The sequence below is a fragment of the Lampetra planeri genome, chromosome 78, assembly GCF_965212315.1.
Source record: "Lampetra planeri chromosome 78, kcLamPlan1.2.h2, whole genome shotgun sequence".
Classification (NCBI taxonomy): Eukaryota; Metazoa; Chordata; class Hyperoartia; order Petromyzontiformes; family Petromyzontidae; genus Lampetra; species Lampetra planeri.
Window position 1 is genome coordinate 4,657,077 of NC_136183.1, and position 14,874 is coordinate 4,671,950.

The following is a 14,874-nucleotide window of genomic DNA, read 5'->3' on the forward strand; positions in this document are numbered from 1 at the left end:
ATCTGAGATCAGATTTGGAATCAGCACCCTGAAATTAGTCTAGAACAGCTGCAAAAGTCCAGGCCAGAAAAAAACGTGTTTTTTGTTGACCAGTGATAATACAACCCTAGACAACGAAGCAGAAGAAATATTTGAATTAATTAGCATAATTACATACATTTGCATAACTGAATACAATTACACCTACCTAATTAGCATATAATCAACATTTTCATGATTACATAAATTAGCATAATTTCGGGAACAGTTTTTTCAAAAAATTCATTTCATTTTTTACATTTTTATAATTTTTCAGACCAAATATAGACAACAGGTGGAAAATATCATATATAAGCAAGAATAGAAATCAGCACTGTTCAACGAAACACCCAACTGCGACTGGAGAAGTCCAAACCATCAAGCACATCACCGATGAATGCTCCATCCATGCACATCCTGGCGGTATCGCTAAAATTCACACTGCATCAACCACATCATTGGACTGGATAAGAAACCTTTGCATTCATTCATGACGATCATTTGAAATAAAAACTGTTCCTTTTCACAATGCCATATGAAAGAAGAAGAAGTACTGCGAGTGGTCGGCTCTGGGGATTGCCCTCGTGACTGGCAAATTGATAGGGAGCTCTGCATCGTCAGAAGCCACGCATCACGGAGAGTTTTTTTGTTGTTGCGTCATTGAGGCTGCCAGCCATGGCTGGTGCTCGCAGTATTGCAATCCAGACCTGGGGAAGAGGGCCAAGCATTACTATTACCGATGGCGAGATCGTTCTGTACAGCAAACACGATCATAGAGTGACAATCGTTCGGATTGTGCTCAGATCAAAGTCAACCCTTTGAGGGAAAACTGGTGCAACCACTATTCGTGAGAGTGTCCCTTGAAATCGCAACCCACAGGCGAAGTTTAGTTGAGGGTCGGATCAGAGACTGACACGGAACGATATAACTTGATCTGTAGCGTGTCCTCTCTGCAGCACGAGTCGTACAAACAACTGGAAGAGGACTCTCTTGAAGAGGGGGGGGGGGGGAGACGACAGGCGCTCCACAGTCTACAAGGATCAACAATGTCTGGTGCGAGTGGTTTCTGGTGACGGGATGATCGCGCACATCGACGCAGACGGAGCCGGACCCATCATCCCTGCCAACACGGGCACTGCCGACAGTGACCAGCGTGCCGACTCGGCAATCACCTCAGCGGTGGAGAGACTGACGAAGCAACAGAGAGCGCCGTGTGCTCAACACACACGCTGACCCAGCGCCCCTGCTCGGGACCTGAGGTATTTTCGTTCCAAGGAACGCAGCACCTCGGAAGCCAAAAGAAGACAACTGTCATTCGCCACGAAGTGGCGGTGACATCACCACGACGCTTGTTCCAGACTATGTTTTCAGTTTCATTTATTAGGTACTAGCGGTAAGTACCCGGCGTTGCCCGGGTGAAAAATATCTTTAAAAACTTCTCTTAAAAATTTCGATTTAAAGCTTTCATGACTGCAGGGATTCATCTTCTTGGTTCTTTCGGTAAAGTCACGTATAAGGGAATTCTCACGACGTTTCAGCCACAACGCAAGCAGCCGTCTTCAGGTGAAGAACAGGTCTGTCGGAAAGACAGCGTCTGAATGAACACCACCAGGCTTGGCAGCGTATATTTAAGCTGGGTTGGAGGGGGAAGAGCGCCTTGACAAAGGGATTTGCATATCAAGAGGAATTTAGCATATTTATGGAAATGCAGGCATGGAATTAGTCACTACTTGTGGAATGAGTTACAGCAGCAGAAGTTAGAGTAAATGAGATTGGTATTACCTTAGAGTCGCGGCATCTCTTCAGAAAGGTGAGAGACTCGATTAGCTGAGCCTTCTTATCACGGAGTTTGTTGTCTCTTAAAAACCTTACATATACACACACAGATACTAAGGTATTGTGAAAGCCCGGTGGGCCGTTTGTACATTTCTCCACCAACAAAATTAGAAGAAGCTTGCAAAAGTCCAAAATGTTGTAGAAATTGTGGGGTAAATAGTTGATGTAAAAGGTTTCCGAAAATTGTGGACACCCCCCCTCAAAAATTATATTTACACCACCCTACATACAACAGAGGAAGTAGTATCTATTGACTCTGTAGTTGTATCTACTGACTGTACAGTAGTATCTACTGAGCCAATAGTAGCTACTGACTGGAGTATTATTTACTGATTGTAGTAACGACTGACCGTAGTAGTATCTACTGGGCCTACAGTAGTATCTACCGACTCTATAGTACTAACAACTAACTGTATAGTAGTATCCACTGACTATAGTAGTATCCACTGACTATAGTAGTAACTACTAACTCTATAGCAAGATCTACTCTCTATTGTAGTATCTACGGACTTTAATAGCTACTCACCGTACTAGTATGTACTGACTGTATAGTAGTATATACTGACTGTAGCAGTATTGGCTGACTGTAGTGGTATATACTGACTGTTTTAGTATCTACTAACTCTATATAGCAGTATCTACCAACTCGATAGCAGTATCTACTATCACTACAGCAGTGCATACCGGCTGAGGTGGTACCTGCTATCACTACAGCAGTGCATACTGACTATGGTGGTACCTGCTATGATTACAGCAGTGGATACTGATTGTGGTGGTATCCTATGACTACAGCTGTGCATACTGACTGGTGGTACCTGCTTTCACGACAGCAGTGCATACTGTGGTGGTAGCTGCTATGATTACAGCAGTGCATACTGCTGTGGTGGTACCTGCTATGAGTACAGCAGTGCATACTGACTGTGGTGGTACCTGCTACTTTACTTAATAACCAGGCTACAGTCTACATTACTGACTGCCAGTACACTAACCCAGCTTAATAACTATTTGTACAGTCTACATTATAGACTGCCAGTACACTCACCCAGCTTAATAACCAGGCTACAGTCTGCATTATAGACTGCCAGTACACTCACTTTACTTAATAACCAGGCTACAGTCTACATTACTGACTGCCAGTACACTCACCCAGCTTAATAACTATTTGTACAGTCTATATTTAAAGAATCGATTCGTGGCGCGCTCGGGTTTATTTCAATTAACTGAGTTTTATTTTCATTGCTATGTTATGTTTTAAAGTTTTCAAAAGTTTTTAAATGTATTTCCCCCCAGGCAACGCTGGGTATATCGACTCTAACAAGAGTGGGGTGTCGAGGCCTAGTCCCGTGCAGAGCCTCTGGCCTCGCCTAGATTGCCCAGCCGGGCGAGGCTGGGGGCTGGGCCGCTACCACCACCGCCCCGCACTAGAATAAAACTATCTAATCTCTATAATTTTATCATCTACCGACCCTATAATAGTAATTGCACACATTGGGGTGGGGGGGAGAGAGAAGAGGACGTGAAACTTTGATGTATTTACCTCAGCGTCGCGTGTAAATGTGTGCGCATATTTTTAACGCGGGTGAGAAATGGCGCGCTGCCCGTTGCCAGGGGCAACCCTTGGTCAGCGCTTCGCGCATGCGCAACGGCGTGCTAAATAAATAAATAAAAATCGCGCTACATCAATAATTAAACCGCTTTAAAGTTTAGGGACGAAAAACGGAAATGCCTATTCCCACCGCGGGGCTCGGGGCGTGCCTCCCGGCAAAAAAATGTTCCGACAAACCCCACGGTCCGAGAGCCAAATCCCCTGCGAGCGTACGAAGACGGACGGACGGACAGAAACAGACAAAAAATGAGACTTAGGTTAGATCAGGGGTCCTCAAACTTTTTAAACAGGGGGCCAAGTTCACTGTCCCTCAGACCGTTGGAGGGCCGGACTATAGTTAAAAAAAACTATGAACAAATTCCTATGCACACTGCATATATCTTATTTTGAAGTGAAGAAACAAAACGGGAACAAATACAATATTAAAAATGAAGAACAAGCAAGGTTAAATCAACAAACTTGCCAGTATTTCAATGGGAACTATGGGCCTGCTTTTGGCTAATGAGATGGTCAATGTCCGGTTCCATATTTGTCACTGCTAGTCGTAACAAGTGATGCAAGTGTGCATCCGTTAGTCTAGATCTGGTTGGAGATTTCAAATGTTTCATTCTGGAAAAAGTCTGTTCACAGACGTAAGTGCTGCCAAAGATGGTTGCAATTTTGAGTGCATGGTTCCTGAGATGAGGATATGTCTCAGAGGGGAGAGATGCATATCAATTATGAAGGCTGCTTGACTTGAATGCGTCTTTCAGTCACAATTCTGCAGTTCAGCCAATTCCATTTGGTAAATTGTATCCACATTTTCAATGTCAATAGAAAATGGGTTACGGAAAAGCTGTATGTCCTGTTCATGGAGATGAAGCTCTTTAAATCTAAATTGGAACTCCTTTTGCAATTTTTCCAGTGAATCCACACATGAATGCAACCAATGGTTTTTCCGCTAACAGATTTTGAGTTGTGGGGAGATGGCAGAAGTTTTCCTCCTTCACTTGTTTGATGAGGAGGCCTAATTTTACTTCAAATGCTTTGACATGTGATTGTATATCACAGATGAGCTTCCCCTTTCCTTGAAGTTGCACATTGAAACTGTTGAGTAGCTCTGTTACATCTGTCAGAAAGGCAAGGTGCCATTTACATTCTGCATCATTGAGCTCTGGTACTTCTTTGTTTTTTGAAAGCAGAAAAGCTGTAATCTGTGGAAGTAAGTCATAGAAACGTTTCAAAACTCTCCCTCGACTCAGCCAACGGACTTCTGTGTGGTATAGAACATCTTCATAGTCAACATTTAGCTCAGACAGAAATTCCTGAAATTGTCTGTGGTTTAGTGCATGAGCTCTAATGAAGTTAACACAAGATACCACAATTTTCATAACAGAGTCCCACTTCAGTGATTTACTACACAGCGCTTGTTGGTGGATGAGGCAGTGTATGGCTATTGGATGAGAATGGTTATGTTTGTCCATCTCTTGGTTAATGCGAGCAATTACTCCTTTCTTAGACCCCACCATGCTAGGAGCACCATCAGTTATCACACTGGCGAGTTTAGCCCAGTTCAGCTCCAAACCATTCACAGTTTGGCAAACCTTTACATAGATATCCTCTCCTGTAGTTGTTCCTTTGATGCTTTGCAGTGCAGCAAGCTCTTCTGTGACTTCGAAATAGTCATTCGTCCCACGAATAAAAATTAAAAGTTGTGCAGAATCACGAACATCATTGCTTTCGTCGAGTGCCAAGGAAAAATAGGAAAGTTTTTTTGTGGAGTTTTGCAAATGCTGATGCAAATTGTCTCCCATTTCTTCAATCCTCTGTGTAATTGTAGGTCCTGAAAGACTCACTGTACTAAATAAATCGGCCTTCTCTGGACACATCTCTTTGGCAACAGAAAGAAGGCATTCTTTAACAAATTCTCCCTCCACGAATGGTCTGCCAGTGCACGCTATTAGCTTGGCAACTTGAAAACTTGCTCGCAGTGATGAAATATTTAGCTGCTTCTGCTTCACAAAAGTATTTTGCTGAGTTGTTAATGTATTTTTCAGTTTTAATATTTTATCTTTTCTCACTTCTCCGACCAAACAATCATATTTATCTTTATGTTGAGTTTCATAGTGTCGACGTAAATTGTATTCTTTGAACATAGACACTATATTCTGGCATATCAGACACACAGCTCTTTCCTTGTACTGCATGAAAAAATAGATCATAAGTCCACTGTTCTTTGAATATCCTACACTCCGAGTCAATTTTTCTATTTCTTGACATCATTGTTTCCTAGGGAGTCAAAATTGCTATTAGTAAAATACCATAATAGTAGGTTTTTACCCTTTTAACTAGTACAAAACTGACACCTTTATTCAAGGCATCATGTTTGCAATGACCACAACACAAGTAGTCAAAAAAGCAAACAAAAATAAGCAACTCTGATAAGGATGATAATATGCACTGTCCTTGAAGTTGATTGGCCCACACCCGAGACGGCTTTCTTTAGAGCCTAGTCCCCATTGGTGTAGGGCCAGATGACACCAGAAGGCGCCTTCTACACCAATGGGGACTAGGCTCTAAAGAAAGCCGTCTCGGGTGTGGGCCAATCAACTTCAAGGACAGTGCATATTATCATCCTTATCAGAGTTGCTTATTTTTGTTTGCTTTTTTGACTACTTGTGTTGTGGTCATTGCAAACATGATGCCTTGAATAAAGGTGTCAGTTTTGTACCAGTTAAAAGGGTAAAAACCTACTATTATATTTTGCCACTGGTAAAAGAGATCTCATAGTAGTAAAATACCAATATATATATACACAGCTCTACAAAAACAATATACCAGCAATAACTTTGCCCACACAGAGACATACAGACTGCACTGCCCATCAATGCAGTCTGATTGGGGGAACTCCGCTTTTACCCCAGGCTCACACTGGTGCGGGTGCCATTAAAAAGTTAATTACACCAGCAGTTTTGTTCACAGATCGCAGTGCGATCTGCGAACTCGCATAGGAATCTGATCACATGGGGGAGAAGACCCATGCGATCCGATTCCACTGCAGGAAAAAAGAAGGCACATGTGCCTTTTTTCTTCCGAATCTAATGCAAGTTCAGCCATACAAGCATATGGCTGAACTCGCACTGCTCAGAGATCGCAACAGTATGAACCGGGGCTTACACAACATACAACATATAACCTCATACAACTGAATAGCAATCAGAATATAAATGCACTTACTGTCATTTAAATTGGTGTTGTATCTATGCCCTGTTTTCCGTTATTAATATTAAGAATAATTAAGAAAAAAAACATTTCTCTTTTTACTATATCTATATATACCTTTTAATTAAATAATGAAAACAACCCACTACAAACACACCAGGAATCTGTGAAACGGCCATTAAACTGGTAAGAAGTCGGTGACAGAGAGGTCATAGACATCCAGATGGACAAAGATGTATGGACTAACCTCCCAAAGACATCTGGAGATGTCCAGATAAGGTGCAGAGCAAACAACGGTTGAAACTCGCGTTTTCTTAACGTTTTCCTTACCGAAAAGTAGAAACTTAACATAGATAATTAACCAACAAACAATAATTTTTATTATTAGTAATTCCCTTATATTCACCGCATACATATTATTTAGAAGTATATGTTTCCTATCTACACGACCTTCCGAAAAACTAAAGAGTACGAATTCCAGAAAGCTTAAGTGCATAGTACACTTAACCTCCGGACATAAAAAAATTAACTCAGAATAAACACCAATCTCTGGAGAACTAAACTTGGCGAAACCCAAAATAATAATGTGACGAGGATCATGACGAATATTCATTAAACATAGACGAATGATAACCCCGATACCAAGACCGAAGGAACTCATAAAATATAATTCAAGAATAAATGTAACACACAGGACCACATAAATGTATTGCAAACATCTCCTCAGCCACCCTTGTCTCCCAGCGGGGTCTGGCCTCGGAATGACCCGCGCGGGGCGGGCAAGAAGGGAGCAGAGAGGTCGCAAAGGGGCGGGGGGGGGTTTGTGCTGACATGGTTTGTTTTCTCTCGCAAGAGATGCGGAGAGAGGGAGGGTGCTCGCGTGTTTGAGTTAAGCACGGCCGCCTTTGTCTCCCCGCAGCACAAACAGATGGCCCATGAATGCTTGGAGGGTTAGGAAGGTCGCGAGGAGTGATTGCGAGGGTGTCTGCTTATTCTCGCTCTGTTTTAGTTTGTTTTCTCTCGCAAAAGAGAGAAGAGGGTGATCACGTTTTGAGCACAAACAGCAAGATTTGCACACGCAAGCAAATAATATTCCACACCCCTCCTCCCAGAAGGGTCACACAACTGTGTCTTCACTAATAAACACACGAAACACACGGACGAGATGTGTTCAACCCACAGAAAGATATATGACGGCCTTCAAACAACTCGGGAAGATTGAGTGGATTTTCTCAATATAAGCCGGGGAAAAATCCATTCAACTCAGATCGTCAGGGCCTCTGGCCCCATCACAGATCTTCCGGGCCACGGGCCCCACCACAGATCGCCAGGGCTCCGAGCCCCATCACAGTTCTTCACGAGCTCCGGCCTACATCTCATCTCGTCTCCGGGCTAAGGCCACCAGAGATCTCCAGGGCGACAGCCATCTCTTCTCGTCACCGCCAACGAAAAAGCTCTCGTCATCCAGAAGGACGAGGTTCGCGTGGTGCCGAGGTGCATCGCCTGCCGCAAACGAGCACACGAGACTCAACCACCTTGACGTGCATCGCCGAGGTGCTCTCCTGCCGCACACGAGTGAACGAGCCAGCTCCCTTGCCGCCACCACGCCGAGGTGCTCGCCCGACCGCGCCGCCAATCTTCGTACGGGCTCTACCGAGGAAGGAGTCTGCAGCCGCCGATCACCGCAGCCGCGACAAAGAGGACCCTTCTCCGAAAGTCGTTCGTACCCACAACTTCCCACACCAATAGACCCACACACACGCACGCATCGACGCCCCACTCACCTGTGAGACTATCCTATCTAGTTCACCCTTACTGTCGTATCAACCCTACACAATTATTGGAAGACTGATTATCAACTACATGAACCATCAGCTGGCCATGAGGAATCGTGGCCCATCGAGTGATTAAGAGTCCGTCGGTTATAAGAGTGAGGTTGTTTTCCGTGCCTGTCCCTTGTTCCGCTCATCACATAGGCGATCAATAGACTCGTCGAGGCAAACTCAACCTCCCGAAATTCTCATTACAAATCGACCGTGCACAGAGAGAGAAAATCTTGTCAAACCAGTTCCCCTTTGTCAGAGAATCTCGCCGAAGAATTAATTTAGAAAAATCAGACTCGCTCTCCCCACACCCGCCCTCACATACACCTTCGCCTCTGGGATTCAATAAGTGCTGTTTATAACCGCAAAATGAAGTGTGTCATGCTTGTTTTCAAACTCGGCCAGTCGCCGATGGTGATCGATACAAAAACGAACTAATGAGATGCCTGGTGGAGAGGTAGAGGTTACGATTGCATAGGAATTTTAGTTATCCATATTAGTCGAATGCACAATATCGAAAATGCATAAGAGTTTTGAGTTATTCAATTTAGTAAATGCATAGGTGTTTATTCATTCATTTTTAGTCAATGCTTAATCTCGTAATTGCATAAGAATTTTAGTTATCCATATTAGTCGAATGCACAATATCGCAAATACATAAGAGTTTTGAGTTATTCAATTTAGTAAATGCATAAGTGTGTATTCATTCATTTTAGTCAATGCTTAATCTCGTAATTGCATAAGAATTTTAGTTATCCATATTAGTCGAATGCACAATATCAAAAATGCATAAGAGTTTTGAGTTATTCAATTTAGTAAATGCATAAGTGTTTATTCATTCATTTTAGTCAATGCTTAATCTCGTAATTGCATAAGAATTTTAGTTATTCATATTAATCGAATGCATGATATCGCAAATGCATAAGTGTTTGGTTATTCATGAATTATTGACGCATGTTTGACCTGCATGATAGAATGTCACATGCTTGTTAGAATAAAATTGCTTAACACCAACTGTTCGAGTGCTTCTTTCCAAGTCCATGCAAAATTGTCTTATTCATAAGAGCTGTATCCTGATGAGATCTGAACTGGTGACCTTAAATATCATAACACACACTAGGATAATCGGTAAACGTTTAATCGATGATAATCGTGTTATCCTGATTGACAACTCTGGATAAACGAAGCTGAGCCTAATTATCACAACTGCACACATTAACATCATCGCAAGCATCCGCATAAATTACTACGATTATCTCAGCGATTATCATAATTTATGCATATCATTACACGCATCATCATAATTTATGCATATTAATACACACATTAACATAATTAATGCGATTTGCGCATTTTTCGGAAAATTATTAATTTTTATTATTTTTATCAAAATTTCATAACCCGACACATACAACAAAATGGGTGGCGTCGTCCGGGATTTCTCGCAGACAGTGTTTTGCATGGATGATGGAATGAATCACTACTGTTAACCAGAATATCGTGACCAAACATTGCATTGTGATTGTAAACGGGCGTAAAACAAAAAAAAACGCCCTCTGAGGTTAAAATCCAGAATAGCAAGTTGAAACAGAGACAGTGGAATTAAGATAATATCGTATCAAACCGATTGCATCCTGTGATAAATTGTGTTAGAGGTACGCACTCTGAATCGGAAAATTACAGAATAGCTCGAGTCAAACTGACCACACTCTGTGAGATAATTGTTTTATATGCACTCTGAAAGGAAAGGTCAAAGTAACTCCTGCCACTTGAGATGATAGGATTAAGAATAATTTTTGAATGGATTACGGAATACTGGGAGCTCGTATTAAAACGTACCAACCAATCTGTTACAAAGCAGTACAGTCAGAGAGGCATATGGGAAGGGAGCTGTATCGATAACACGAACACACCTCGGGGGAAACTAATTGACTGGATAAAATGTAACGAAGGCGAACACGATGCAAAAGCTGCAGAGAAGGCAGGACAGGACTCATTCCTTTTTACACAGGCATACAGACAGGGATTGTGGAATGAAGGAAAATTCGGAAAGGAAACAGGAGAGAAATCGTCTCTAATAAACGAGGAAAAATGTCCTCACACCATCGTAAGGGAGGAGAAATCAGTGCTCGCGACACCAGCGAAACTCACAGACGTTGATCCACAGAATAAATATGAAAGTAACAGTAAATCACACTCTTGGGTACGTGGACAGAGTCAAGGGACTGATCGAAAAAAAATTATGAATATCGAACAAAAAATCATTGACAAAGGGAAACCCTCACAATTCGAGAGAAGGGATGGAGAGATACATATGCAAACAAAAACATGTGAGATTGACAACTTCACAGATAAAGCGAGGCAAAATGTTAAAGTAAAGTCGACAGGACATCCTTCCCTAAGGGCAGAGGCAAAAACTGAAGGGAAATGGCAACACGAGCGACACAGCACTGAGCGATCACACAAAAAATGCACGCCACTTAAACACAAGCGACACAGCACAGACCAAAGTGACAGATTGCCTGATGATAACTTGTTTTATGATGACGCTGACGGCAATCAACTTTCGGAATACCTATTCACCAGTAAAACCCTTAAATTGATGGACAAGGCTCTAGTCATAATTCCCGATTTTGACCCCCACAATAAGTCCATGGATATACATACACATATCGCGACAGTGGAAGAGGAGGCAATGATTAGAGGGCTGATGAGACGGGATGAAAAAGCGAGTTTGTTGAAACGAAGCTTACATAAAGATTCTATTCCATGGGTAAAGTCACTACCACACAAGGTTAGAAATGATTTTAAACAACTGAGCCTGGCAGTGATTCGGAAGTTTGGAGAATATTCGACACTCACTGAGGGGTTTTATGCTGTAAAATCGATGACCCAGGGCATGGACCAAGACCCACGTGACTACCTCGTACAATTTAAAAGAGCGTATTACGCAGGCGATGTGAATCAATACCACGAAGGAGATAAAATGTTCAAAATTATGTTTTTTGAATCCTTGAGCCCAGAGATTACAGAAAGGGTGAGAATGGTTGTGAATCCAGAAACCGCATCCTTACGCCGCATAGAGAGCAAGGCGTACATGGCATGGTTATACAGAGCTAAGAATCATAATTCGGATCCAGAACACAGGGAGAGGGATAAAGAACCCAGCCTCTCAGAGAGGAATAAAAATCACCGAGCAGTCCCACAATGCAGGACGGAGCAAAAACGCACGCACACATGGCAAAATAACCCAGAGAGAGGTTGGCACGAGAATGAGAGCGGCACAAAGCCGAACAGTCAGAGGAATCGCAGGAGGGGGAGGTTCAGAACAGAACCATATCAACACCCCATGCCACGACACACGCAAGGTCAAAATTACCCACAAAAATGGCAAGGTAACAATCCAGGAAAAATTTGGCACCCAAATGGGAGAAACACTGGGCCAAAATTGTACGAGAATCGCAGGAGGGAGAGGTTCAGAGCAGAACCATATCAACACCCCATCCCACGACACACGCAAGGTTCAAATTACGCACAGAGATGGCAAGATAACCACCTAGCGGGAAGGTGTTACACAGACCGCGGAGGTATGGATGCGAACATTCAGAGGAATCGCAGGATGGGAGGTCAAACACAATCGATCCAATTCCGACCAATTCCTCCACCGGCTATACCAGGAGGGAATAGAGGAATAACACAGAATGCGGTCCAAATACATGATAAACAACCCACAGTGAGCGCGAGCGAGCGGCCAATACGCGCCCCACCCGCCGAGGTGTTAAACCCGGAGCTCAATGGGAAATACAAACAGGCTGCAAGTGACAGGGCGAGCAAAAACGTGGACAGTGCTCCCGTAAATGACGCGCGGATCGAATACAAGGACAGGGTTGCATTGAAGCGTGATCGGACAGTACAAAAACAGACAGCAGGGACACGCCCTGAGGAGCGCAGGCATGAGCCTTTGAATGGAAAATATCCAAGGGAAACCAAAATTTATGTGGATTGGAGTGCTAAAATGGAGACGAATGTCCATGACGTATCGGGAATGGTGTTGAAATCCAACACACTCGTAAAAACAAAGAGGGCAACATTACGAGGGACAGAATTAAATCGACACACTGACTCGGCAAATGTGCATGTAATCGCAGAGAGAGCGAATGCCAGTGATGACGGAGTACAGAAGTTGGTTGTGTGCGCGAATTCTGATTATGTGCAGCACAATTTTACACCACACACTCCCACGACGCGAGAGAGTGAGAGGGGAAATTACAAAAACGAACCGGAAAACCGTGATCGAATGATCAAAGTGATAAGTGGTAAACCAGACACTCGGAACTTGGTAAAAAGATTGCAAGGATGTAACAGGAGGAAAATAACGCAAAAATGCGTTCGAAACCGCTACCTAGCGTTTCCCAGGATTTAACAAAAACAAAAAAATTAATATCCGTCGGAGTTATGATGTATGAGAACCATGTAACTGGTGATATCGATGTTAAAGTTTTGTTGTATTTTCCTTGCTTATTTCAAATGTAACCTTGTTAAGATTGTGATACATATGCGCGCGCTTTGGAAGGAATGCGTTATGGATTAGTACCGATGTTTAACGTTGTGTTTTATTTCTTTTGCTTATTTCAAATGTAACCATGTTACGATTGTGATACATATGCGCGCGTCGTAAGAAATAACCGCCGAGAGTGAGGGCGGCTTATAGATTCATAACACAAAAAAAGGGCATTTACTTGGTTTGAAAATTCGCCAGTGGCCAAATCGACCCCTGATAATTTTCAAACGGGCGGATTGTTGTGTCTATACCCTTTTTTAAATTAAGAACAATTCAAAAAAAAAAAAAAAATTTTAATCTATATATATACCTTTTTTTTTTATTAATTAATGAAAACAACTCACTTCTCCTCACAAGAACACCAGGAATCCATGAAACATGGAGGGCGGTTAAAATGTTGAGAGTTCGGTCACAAAGAGGTCATGGACATCCAGATGGACAAAAGATGTATGGACTAGCCTCCCAAGACATCTGGAGATGTACAGATAAGGGCAGAATAAATAACGGTTGAAACTTCGCGTTTTCTTAACGTTTTCCTTACCGAAAAGTAGAAACTTAACAAAGATAATTAACCAACAAACAATAATATTTTTTCTATTATTATATGTTTCCTACCTACACGACCTTCCAAAAAAATAAAAATAAAAACTAAAGAGTACGAATTCCAGAAAGCTTAAGTGGAAACATAATTACGCTTAACCTCAGGACATTAAAATATAACTCAGAATAAACACCAATCTCTGGAGGACTAAACTTGGCGAAGCCAAAATAATAATGTGACGAGAATCATTACGAATATTCATTAAACATAGACGAATGATTACCACGATACTAAGACCGAAGGAACTCATAAAATATAATTCAAGAATAAATGTAACACACAGGACCACATAAATGTATTACAAACATCTCCTCAGCCACCTTTGTCTTCCAGCGGGGTCTGACGGGCAAGGAGGGAGCAAAAGGTCACAAGGGGGGGGGGGTGTCTGCTTCTTCTCGCTCTGTCTTGTTTGTTTTCTCTCGCAAGAGACGCGAAGAGAGGGGAGTCACGTTTTGAGTTAGGCACGGGCGCACACCGCGAAAGGACAGTCTGGGTTGAGTCGGTCCGAGTCGCGCTCAGCGGTGCGACGGGGCACGCAAGGGAGCTGTGGCAGTCGTGCCTCGAGAAGAGATGGGACGACGAGACATCGTTAAAGTGGCAGCCTGAGAGCAGTCTGGGTTGAGTCGTGCTCAGTCTCGCAACTCGGCTTGCGACGCGGTGTTGCGACGGGGCTCGCAAGAGAGCGGAGGCGCGTCGTGCCTCGAGGAGAGATGGAACGACGAGACATCGTTAAAGTGACAGTCTGAGAGCAGTCTGTCCGAGTCGCGCTCAGTCTCGCAACTCGGCTTGTGACGCGGTGTTGCGACGGGGCTCGCAAGAGAGCTGGGGCGGTTGTGCCTCGAGAAGTGATGGAACGAGGAGGAGTCGTTCGAGTCGCAGAAGTCTGAGTTCAACCTGAGTTGGGGCTGGGTTTCAGCCGTGCTCCGGCTGGCGGAGCGTCGTGAGGAAACGAAACACCGATGCCGATAGCAGGTGTCGCTTCTCGCAGAACGAAGTTAAGTGCGAGTGAAGCTGGCAGCTGCACGAACAAAGGAAGCACGGAGCAGAGAGAGTGACGAGTGACGACAAGCAATCAACCTGTAAAAGGGCGGAGATCGCCAAGCGTCGACCAAGCGTGCAAAGCAGAGAGCGCGAAGCAGTGGAGAAAGCCTGGTCAAACGGCTGGGAAGGAGAGGACAGCGCCATCGAATGCGCCGTGTGCCTGAGGGCACACCGACCAACGACCAGT